The sequence below is a fragment of the Polyodon spathula genome, chromosome 6, assembly GCF_017654505.1.
Source record: "Polyodon spathula isolate WHYD16114869_AA chromosome 6, ASM1765450v1, whole genome shotgun sequence".
Taxonomy (NCBI): Eukaryota; Metazoa; Chordata; class Actinopteri; order Acipenseriformes; family Polyodontidae; genus Polyodon; species Polyodon spathula.
In genome coordinates this window covers 69,833,470-69,845,805 of record NC_054539.1, presented here as the reverse complement: position 1 = coordinate 69,845,805, position 12,336 = coordinate 69,833,470, and positions in this window count along the sequence as shown.

The following is a 12,336-nucleotide window of genomic DNA, read 5'->3' as shown; positions in this document are numbered from 1 at the left end:
GGGTATGTGAACTATGCATCAGCTGCAGAGTCACTTAGAACACTTCTCACCCAAAAGACAGAGCCCAAGGAGGTTAAGTGACTTGCTCAAAGTCACACAGTGAGTCAGTGAGTGGCAGGGGTGGGATTTGAACGGGACCTCTTGGTTACAAGCCCTTTCCTTTAACCACTGGACCTCACAGCCTCCCTACAATGGAAATCCAGTTTTTATAGCACCTTTCCCAAAGAGGTATCCTAAATTAGTTTTAAAAGCATGGGACGAGCAAGTTTTCATTGTATATTTTAAACCAAAGACGCTTCAATATTGGTTTCTCAACATGCATTGCACAATAGTAACATAAAGTAACAATGAAGACTGAAGTGTGTGTGTATACAGTGTCTCTCAAAAGTATCCCCCGCCCCCCCCCCCCCCCCCCCCCCCCTTGGACTTTTCCACATGTTATTGTGTTACGACATGGAATCAAAATGGATTTAATTAGGAGTTTTTGCCACTGATCAATACAAAAAAAGTTCATAATGTCAAACTGAAAAACAAATTTCACTACAAATTGTTCTAAATTAATTACAAATACAAAACAGAAAATAATTGATTGCATAATTGATTTCACTGTCTTGAGTCAATATTTGGTAGAGGCACCTTTGGCAGCAATTACAGCCATGAGTCTCTACCAGCTTTGCACATCTGGACACTGCAATTTTTGCCCATTTGTCTTTGCAAAATTGCTCAAGCTCCATCAAGTTGGATGGAGACCTTTGGTGAACAGCAATTTTCAACTCTCTCCACATATTCTCAATTGGATTGAGGTCCGTGCTTTGACTGGGCCACTCCAGGACATTGACCTTTTTGTTTTTAAGCCACTCCAGTTTGGCTTTGACTGTATGTTTGGGGTCACTGTCCTGCTGGAAGGTGAATCTTCTCTCAAGTCCCAGGTCTCTTGCAGACTTCAGCAGGTTTTCCTCCAGTATTTCTCTGTACTTTGCTGCATCCATTTTGCCCTCTATCTTCACAAGCTTTCCAAGCCCTGATGCAGAGAATCATACCCATAGCATGATGCTGCCACCACCATGCTTCACGGTAGGGATGGTGTTCTCAGAATGATGTGCAGTATTAGGCTTGCGCCAAACAAAGCTCTAGTTTGGTCTCATCAGACCACAGAATCTTCTTCCACTTGGTCTCAGAGTCTCCCACATGCCTTCAGGCAAACTCTAGCCGAGATTTGATGCAAGTTTTGTTCAACAATGGCTTTCTTTTTGCCACTCTCCCATAAAGGCCAGTTTTGTGAAGCACCCGGGCTATTGTTACAGTATCTCGCAGCTCAGCCGATGAAGACTGTAACTCCTTTAGAGTTGCCCTAGGCCTCTTGGTGGCCTCCCTGACTAGTTCCCTTCTCACCTGGATACTCAGTTTTTGAGGACGGCCTGTTCTAGACAGATTCACAGTTGTGCCATATTCTCTCCATTTCTTAATAATGGACTTTACTGTGCTCCGGGGGGATAGTCAATGCCTTGGAAATGTTCTTATATCCTACTCCTGATTGGTGCTTTTGAAGAATCTTATTCCTTATTTGCTTTGAATGTTCCTTCGTCTTCATGATGTAGTTTTTGTTAGGAAATGTACTAACCAACTGTGGGACCTCCCAGAGACAGATGTATTTTAACCTGAAATCATGTCAAACACCTTAATGGCACACAAGTGGACTCCATTCAACTAATTATGTGACTTCTAAAGACAATTGTTTGCACCAGAGCTTATTTCGGTGTGTCATAGCAAAGAGGGTGAATACTTATGCAATCAATTCATATCTGTTTTATATTTGTAATTAATTTAGAACAGTCTAGATTTTATTTTTCACTTTGACATTATGGACTTTTTTGGTGTTGATCAGTGACAGAAACTCCTAATTAAATCCATTTTGATTCCATGTTGTAACACAATAAAATGTGGAAAAGTCCAAGTAGTGAATACTTTTGAGAGCCACTGTGTGTGTGTGTGTAATATATACACACACACACGCAAATACTTGTCTGTTATACACTTACATTTAATTCTCTTTCGGCAGTTTTATTTTATCCATTGACACCCTCATTCAAAACAGGGAAAAGGCAAAAGAGAGCGTTTTAAAGCATTTTCTTCAAGTAGTTTACATAAACCGTGCCAGTGCTGAGAGTAAAGCATAGTAAAAATGCAATGTGGTATGGTGAACATCCGCTAAGGCTTTTGTGAAGTGCGGTGGCATCCAGAAGACTCAACTCCTGCTCTGATTGGCTGAAAACTCAGTAGAAGTCAGATTAGAAGGGTAGTTGACAGTCAGGAAGGAAGGTATAGACAAGGTCAACTGCCATGCCATCTAATCAGGATTGTATTGTGATTAGAAACTGCAATGCCTGTGTTGCTATTTAAAACATTAAATTACATGGGGATTATTTATCTTTTCAATGTTATGCTTTTTTCTTTCTTTTTTTATACAAGACATTCTATCGGAATGTTTCCGTAATGGAGCATCCTAATTTGTGGATGGAAGTTGATGTTTCTAATAAGATAATTACATTACCCTCATTAGAAATCAGTTATGTAAGTTTTGGCTTGCCTTGCCTTGTATGATTATGTTAATACGTTTTTACAGTATTGTAAAATGGATAGCGAATGGCAGTACACCATTTTTTAAAGAGATTACACAGGACAGCATTAAACCAATCCCCTGCAGTATCTACATGTTAATCATAGTTTGTAATGACATTGCAAATAAGATCATTACTCGTTTGTTTTATATGAAAGTCCTGTCGCCATGCTGAAGTAGATAACTGCCACTCCCACTCAGTGAATTTTGCTTGAGGGCTGATTGAGGGAGTCTGGGCAGGGTTTCAGTACCTCTTGCCTCATCTTCTCAAGAGTGCCTTGAGGTTAAGCATCCTCAAAGCAAATGGGACCATTTTTCATTGTCAAGAATGGCAGCTCTAACAGTACTGTCGAGCCCTACATTGAAGCAAATGCAAAGGCAAATCTTTAGAGAATAACAAAGTCATGTTAATGTTATCCTAGCAAACTAGCCAGTGTATTCAATTCCTTGTGTGTAATTTTACAGATAGCAATTTCACATAAAAATAAAAAAAAGATAAACAAGGGGTCAGTCTGTCCCAGTTAGACTTTTCCTATAGATACAATAGAAGCAGTTCCCCATTGATAAAGAGATGTCAAATCTTTGTTGGACTATACTTAAGTAAATATTTGATATTACTGTAATAATAAATACATTTATTTTCATGAAATAATTATTCAAGTATTGTTTGTGTTCTACTTTTGTTTAGTTAAATTACTTGATAATGTTGTTTTCTTAATACAATGTACAGGATGTAACCCAATTGTGTGGCAGATTTGATGGCAACAGACGGTACATTCGGTGGTCAACATGCCAACAACGTGCCTGGGGCAACACGAACTTGTGGAACTGGTGTCACGTAGTAAAAAGCTATGTGGACGCATGATTTGGGATTAAGAGTACTGGTGGGGCCCTACATTGAAGCAAATGAATTCTGATTGGTTTGCACTACTTTGTTGCTAGCATGTTGACTGCGGCCTTGCTTCTCGTGAGAACACCACATTTACAAGGCAGCACTTGGGCAAACAATGTTTTTGTCCTGTAGCCATCAGCAAAAGCTCTTGTGTGATAGCAATTTTAGTTTCCAAAACCTGCATTTATTTATATCAACTCACAGTAAAGCTTTATAGTTTAGCCTGCCAGGCTAATGTAGTCTTTCATGTTGACTTTCCTTGCATGTATTGTTCAAGAATAGGAATTTGCATTGACTTTGTTGCGCAATATTTTTAATGGATACACATAATCTTGTCTGATTAACAAACGTATTTACATTTTATTACATATGCAATTGAATTCTACCTGTAGTATAGTAACCTTGTATATTGATAAGCATGTTTTCTATATAAAAAATATATAGTTCAGTTCCTCTGTAAAGTGTATTTAAATGTAAATGTATCTATTGTGCCACTAACACTGTGATATTAAACAAAATGTTTAATACCTGTTTCATAATCTCGTATTTAAAAAATAATTTAAAAAAGAATATCATTTATTTTATTATTCAGAACAGTTTAGAATTTTGAACCACGTCATCAATTATTTCTTTATTCATTTATTATAATAACATGGAAAGGTAGGTCATGGTGAGTAAATAGCTTGTTCTCTTTCAGCACAACTTAACTTTGCTAAAGGCAATTCATGTAGTATGTGTCTAATAGAGAAATAAATTATAACAGGGCAAATCCAAGGGCTGGTTAAAAGGTTTGCACTTTTAAAAATAAATGAATGAATGAATGAATAAATAAATAAAACATTTCCTGCCCAGAGAACCCGAGACTGCTGTCATAACCCATACTTAACACCTGCAGAAAGTGCTACAATGGAGCATTTCTCATGTCTCTGGACAGAGTCCTTGTAGAAAAGAGCCAAAGCAGATGACAGCAAGCTCAGCTAGACAACGCTTTAGCCTATGCCAGAATTCCATTAGTATGGATTCTGCCTGAACTTAAATCTCAACTTTGAATTGTGCTTACAGAACCTCAATATTTTTGTTACATCCCTGCCAGCTTCTTTTAGCTGGTATGCTGTACAGATACAGATAAAATACAGGGAAAAGAATGACCAGGTTCATTTATAGATTACAAGCCTGGCAGAAACACCGAACACATGCAAACCAGCCCCCCTCCCCTCCATACAAACACATTCACATGCTCACCTGTATAACAGTCCTTTATTACCTCTCGTCTTTAAAGACATGTTTCACTGAGGCAAAAAAAAAAAAAAAAGACAAGCTTCAAATTACAATGTATACCAAACAGTATACATATATCACTTCCCACCAGTGTCTCTATTCATGAGGCTGAATCATTCAGAAGACGATGGGAGAACATCTGCAACTCTGGCTGACCTGAGTGCATATTGTACAGGACTGGGCAAAATAATTGAAAGAGTAACCAAGTGCAAAATGTCAGACTGAATCTTCACACCTGTAGGACATTAAACATTTGCACCTTGTTTCAAGAAGAACAGATTAATTCTATTTTGCTTGAGACTGATCTGTGCAATAAAAAAGGTGATAAATTAAGTATTCTTGAAGTCATTTTGTGTTGTGTTATTGTGTGGGCTTCAGACACTGCATCAGTCAGCTACTTGATTCATATCAAAAACCATGTACAGGTAAATGGAGACTTCTTAGTGGTTTGATACAACACTCTACCTTTTAATATACACCCTACTGTGAATGCACTTTATTGTCTTTAGGGTAGAAATGCGATATCAAAAAGATAGTTCCATAAATATCTCAGGTATGATATCGCAACTTTTTTTTTTTTTTTTTTTTTTTTGCTTTCATACAGTATGTTTTTTCAGCTTTAAATGCTTCCACAAACATCCCATGGGAAACAGCTGCAGAACTGTCCTGTGATGGTACATCGTTGGAATTTTCAACATCTCAAACTAGCTTTTGATGTATATGCCATGAAATGTATTAAAGTTATTTGGTACTCCAAATGTTATGCAGGTGCAGTCCAGTTGGTTTCTTAATAACTACGACACACTTCCTGAACTGTAGCATTGCTTTGGGTACCTCACAGCTGGATGATTCAGAAAGCACTGCCCTTCACTTGACAGCTCCTGAAAGCAGGGAAAGCAGGCCACAGGAGTTTTAAGAACCCACAGTACTAGTCAAGTGTTGAGCATCTATAGTAGAAGGCTGTGTTCTGAATGCAGTTATAGAGTGAATTTCTCCTTCCACAAAACTATGCAAGCTATAGCCAGGGGCACAGTGCTGTACCAGTTTACGATGCAAGCAGAAGAGTCCAGTCAGTCCTGTTAGGCACAGGTAGCCATGGAAGTACACAGAAGCGAGTGGTGATGTGATTACATAGATATCCTCACCCAACCTGTTGAACTCTGGATGAAATGCAGCATGGACCACAATGGAAATATATAATTTCTAGAAATTTCTCGAAAATAGAATTTTAGGAAAAATCTTTTGTAGCAAAAATTTTGCTTTTGTGGATGAGGGAAAAAAAGCTCCTAGAAGTAAATGTCTACAATTATTCAGCAATTTTTTTGCTAAAACTCAAAAAAAGCTAATTCAAAAGTATTCATATCCTTTGAAGCTATGGTAGTATTGTCTACAAAGTGCTAGAAATTTGATAATGCGGAACCTAATTCTAGAGAAGTTTAGAAAATGATGGATTATAGGTGAATATTCTTAGAGAGTATAAAAGGGTTAGACATAGGATGATTGCTGTCATTAGCAATAAGTCAATATGGGAAAAAGTAAAGCTCAATTTCAACTATTGTTTCTATTATCAAGAAGTACAAGACTCATGGTACTGTCACAGCGATCCCTCAGTCTGGAAGAAAGAAGGTTCTTTCACCAAGAACAAGTAGAAGAATTGTGAGGAAGGTTAATAACAATCTGAGATTGACAGCCAAAGATATTCAAAGTGAATTGTCTGCAAGTGTGACTGGGGTTTCCATGTCAACCACAGGTCCAGTATTGCATGGTGAAGGTCTCAATGGTTGCAGGCCAAGGAAAAAGACACTCTTAGGAAAACGTCACAAGGACAATCGATTAAAGTTTGCAAAATGACATTTGAATGATGGATATCAGGTCTGGTCAATGTTTTTGTGGAGTGATGAAACAAAAATTGAGGTGTTTGGTCAGGCTGATTGTCGTTACGTTTGGAGAAAGTCTGGTGAGACGTACAAAGAAAACACCATACCTTCTGTCAAGCATGGAGGTGGTAATAACAACTAAAACTATATCCACTATGGGGCATATCCACTAAAAACAATACCTGCTGTAAAAATAGCAATGTTGTTTATGGAATAGCCTGTGAAAAATGTGATGAAATAAAATATGTTGGAGAGACTGGAACAACTTTATATAAAATAATTCAGAACCACCTTTCATTAACTAGAAATACAAAAATTAATTAACCAATAGTACAGCACTTCACCATGTTTGTTGTTATTAGAACAGCTAAAATTAGACAATGAGACATATAGAAGAATAAAAGAAAGTAAATGGATAAATAGACTGAACATGATTATGCCAGCGGGACTCAACAGAAAAGAATGAGCTAATTAACTAATAAATATATAACATTTAAATAAATAAATAAACAAAATTAATTCAAAGGTTGTGCATGCTGATGCACTGGGGAGGCCAAATCAAGGCTGATCCTCAGAGCCAGCATTGCATGATAATATAAATACTGTATAAGTTTATATAAGCTAATTAGAATTAAAATTAGAATTAATACAGATTTAAAAGTACAAGTAAAAATGATGTCACAATATTCAGAACACTATTACATCATGTAAGAATAAATCATGGATTTGAATATAAACAATAACAAGTAGTTGTCATGCCGTCAAAAAGCAATATATACCTCCCATGTTTTGATTCAAACACATGCTCCCTTGAGAAAGTTTTGTACAACATATCGAAATGTTGGGCAGCTGGATCTCTGAGCTAAAATAAATATAGATAAATAGATAGATAGATATTATTGCAGTAAAGTGAGCATTGACAGTATGTTCCTGTTATAACACTATAAACACATTTCCCTGGACTTTTTCTGCATCAAGAGAAGAAGTAAACTTCACAATTCAAGCTAAAATAAACTGCTGAACCCAGAGACAATGTGAATGAATTGATTAATGTAGCTCTTGTCCAGATGGTATTTGTGTACACTCTTTCTGTCAGTTGAAACAAAAGGCATTTCGGTAATCTAGCTGCTATATTGTGTACCTAAACAAAGCACTCGCCAAACCCAACAGGGGGAATCGGATGTTCCGACTATAGTGACCCAAAATCATCTGTCACAATTTGAGACACCATTGAGGTTAGTGAGATGTACCACTTGTCTAACCGACCATGGCATGTTCTGCACAGGGTACTCGGTAACTAGAAACTGGAATTTCAGGGATTTAAATAGGCTGACATATAACAGTCACAAGCTGAAGAACATCTCTAGCAGCAATCTATGGTATGTCATAGGGGTAAAAATATAGTACACGTTTGAAATGTATTTAGAACGATCAAATTACTACAATTTGATCAAACAGAAAATTAAACCAAAACCAACAAAGTAGATGTCAACCACTATCTTAAACCATATCCCACTGACAACACAGGCTTGTATGAACTTAATAGAAGGGAATTACAAAAAATATTATGACGAGACTGGGTTCAAAATGTCAGAAGCAGGATCTTGTACACCAGTTAAGTAAAAAAGAGACATTTCTACATGCTTTTACAAAAGCTTGCCACCTTAGAATCTATTATGCTTGCTTTCTCTATTATTGCTTCTAACCCCCGATAAACTGGACGTTCCATCATTCGCTCACTCACCAATCCTTCAGATCAATGAGCCATCTCAACAGATCCAATAGAAAAGCTATTCTAATTCACAGTATGCTTTATACACGGATGTAGGAGCAGCCCCTTATTTTCATTTCCCATGAAACATTTGCTGGATTCATGATAATCTGTCTAACGTGACAATAATTAATGGCTCCTGCCATCCGTACAGAACAAGCCTCTTGAGTGTGGCTCACTCTGCTGAAGTACGGAGTGGTCCTCTCAGAGCAGGACTCACTCTGCTGAAGTATGGAGTGGTCCTCTCAGAGCAGGACTCACTCTGCTGAAGTATGGAGTGGTCCTCCCAGAGCGGGACTCGCTCTGCTGAAGTATGGAGTGGTCCTCCCAGAGCGGGACTCGCTCTGCTGAAGTATGGACTAGTCCTCTCAGAGCAGGACTCACTCTTTTGAAGTAAGGAGTGGTCCTCTCAGAGCGGGACTCGCTCTGTTGAAGTACGGAGTGGTCCCCTCAGAAGTGGAGCTCGATCTGCTGAAGTACGGACTGAACCTTTGGATCTCCTGAGCCATCTGGGAAATTGATGCAGTGAGGAGTAAAGCAATTGGGCTCTCCAAATTGGAAGAAAGTCGGGGGGGGGGGGGGGGGGGGGTTTACTATATAATTGATAGCTTTCGCTTACTTAATGCAATCATGTCTCCCTACAATATGCGTTACTAATCAGATTGACATATCACCTTCGCTGCTCGTAATTGATATTTCCTTTAACTTGTCATCTCAGATGCAAATGTCACTGTGGGACATTCAAGGATCTGCTCCAACCTTCAGGATACAAATGTCACTGCATTATGTCCAAAGATCTGCTCCAACCTTCATCTTCCAAACCACCCACCACAAGGAGTCCTGGAGTCTGTCAACACTGGATGCTTCGCCCCATTCAAGGAAGTCCTTCTAGAAACGACGTTCGTTTCTCTGCTACTGTGGGTTCCTCCAGCATGGCGAAATTGTGACTGAAAGTAGTTTCTAGATCCATTATCGGACACCTGCATCGAAGACCTTAAACTTCTCAGGATCATCTACTCCGTACATTTCATCACTATAACAACACAGCAGTCATTTTGATGGTTTGAGGTTTTTCAAATTTAAATTACTCTGCTTGTCTGAAAGTTATGTGGCTGTCCATTTATGATTTTTCTTAAATACATATATTAAATACCCTGACGGCATTTGAAAGGCAGGATCGCAAAAATAAAGAAGTTATAATCCCGTCCACCTAGAACCACCAAAGCAGTCATTTTGGCTGCCTTTTACAATTCAATTTTTTTTATTTACAAGCCTGTTATTTCTATCCGCACTGAGCTTACCTCTGCAGTGCCAGCTGCTTTGCCTGTATCGTCTCCTGCAGCAGTTGCAGGCGTGCCAGCCATGCCACTTCACCCGCAGCAGTACCAAGGACAGCGATTCCATCTGCTTTGCCAGCATGAACAGGTATTTAGGAGACTGGGAAGGATGGTGCTATTTGGGAAATTATAAATCCCGGTGTTGACACTGTGGGAAGATGGGCTGCACAAAATCGATTTGCGAATGTTACATTCAATACTGTACTGTAGCAGAGGCACACATGATACAAAATGATGATTCCTGGGCAATGCCGCTGGAGGAATTAGAAGCGTTTATTGCAATCCTGTATGTTTGTGGAGCGAACATACCACTGACATTTTTTTCCCTTCACTGCAGAATTTGCAAAAAAGTTGAAGAAAAAAAACAACTTGGTTAGAACAGTGAACAAAGCAAGAAGAGCGCTTCCACTATCTGCGCAAAACTTGCAACCACAGCTGTACTTCAGTACAATTTTGAAACACAATGACTGTGCTATACTAACTGTTTATAAGTGCAAGTCGAGAAAGAATGTAATAATTCTCAGCTTCTTTCATACATCAGTTGCCATCTGGACTATTGATAAGTTAGAAATTAAACCCCTTTGTGTTTAATTGTGCATTTAAATACGGTGCTTCGGCTGCGCAGATGTTAGATATGATGTGCTTGAATAAAACTTTTGAGTCATATCTGATAGTTTGTCTTTTATTTAAATATTTAGGTTGTTTGAAATGTAACCGTCATAATGACCGCCCGCGACGGTTCTATGTATGGGTATAACTGTGACAGTTCTAGGTATGAGCATAACTGTGACGGTTCTATGTATGAGCATAACTGTGACGGTTCTATGTATGGGTATAACTGTGACAGTTCTAGGTATGAGCATAACTGTGACGGTTCTATGTATGGGTATAACTGTGGCGGTTCTATGTATGGGTATAACTGTGACGGTTCTATGTATGGGTATAACTGTGACGGTTCTAGGTATGAGCATAACTGTGACGGTTCTAGGTATGAGCATAACTGTGACGGTTCTATGTATGGGTATAACTGTGACGGTTCTAGGTATGAGCATAACTGTGGCGGTTCTATGTATGGGTATAACTGTGACGGTTCTAGGTATGAGCATAACTGTGGCGGTTCTATGTATGGGTATAACTGTGACGGTTCTAGGTATGAGCATAACTGTGGCGGTTCTATGTATGGGTATAACTGTGACGGTTCTAGGTATGAGCATAACTGTGGTGGTTCTAGGTATGAGTATAACTGCGGCGGTTCTAGCGCTAAAGCATGTAAAATATCATACCAATTGTATTAATTGCCTTTCCTTCCTTCTAGCTACCTATCAAGGTGTCCTGCTGCAGTTCAAGTAGACCTTAAACTTCAATCTCAGCTCACATATTCTATACATTTAAAGCCCTTAAAATGTCTTACTTTCCTTTGAGAAAGATATGTACAACATATTAAAACGCTGGGTAGCTGGCTCTTTGAGCTAATATATATAAACTGTATTTTGCTAAATTATTCCACCTATTAGTAATATGCATAATTATACTAGCTTTGTGTCTTTTTTTAGGCCTAGAGGTGAAGCAGCCATAAATCTAGCCCCCCCCCCCCCCCCCCCCCCCCCGTGATTTATTGCTTTTTAAGTTTTTTTTTTCTTCCCTTCGTTTACCTTTGGTCACTTAAATTATATATCATGAGATTTTTTTGGTGGGGGGGGTTTCACTATTTTTATTCGATATTTTGCACATGTGTGTGTGTGTGTGTGTATACACAGTATATAAAATAATTGTTTTAATTGCTATACCTTAGTTATCCAACAGTAGGAGCTAAAGTACTGCTTAGGGAAACACTGCAGAAATAAAATCTAAGGTACACTATGTCACAAATGTGTGTTTTCTTCCTTAATTAATGACATTTATCTAGTGTTTTAATCAGCAACTAAAAAGCAATGAATGCTAGTGTTAATAATGCGGGTGATTTTTTTTGTATCATCACTAATTGATGGATTTTAAAGTATTTCAAAACTAAAGCACAGTTATACATTGATCTCACACAACTAGTTCTAACAGTAGTAATGAACTGCCAAATTTAAAAAAAAAAGATAATGGCATGTATATAGTTTTTATTGAGTTCATTACTTCAAACTACTTTAAAGGTGCTACAATTTTTATTTTTTTTAATCACAGCCATTGTCACAGCTGATATGCAATGTCAAGTGTGTGTATGGAGTAAACAGGAGACTACCAGTAAATAATGACACTCTTAGAAGCAATTCTTGGAGAGTGAGGCTGTTAAGAAAAAGGAGTTGCCTCATTATTGTGCCAGGCTATAGCAGTAATACAATGCTAACAGACACCTGAGATGCCTGAAGTGTGCCACAGCACCAAGATAACTGGGATGATGTCAGTGGAATGTCCCAAGAGCTCACGGCTAAGGAAAGAGGCACGTCAGTGTCACCTGCTGTCTCTCGCTGCACCGAATATATCTGGTTTGGCGTTCTAATACTGCTTAACAAAAATAACTATAGCAAGCATGAGACACTTGTATTTTAGTTGAGAGATTGGGTATCTTATGTTTTTTG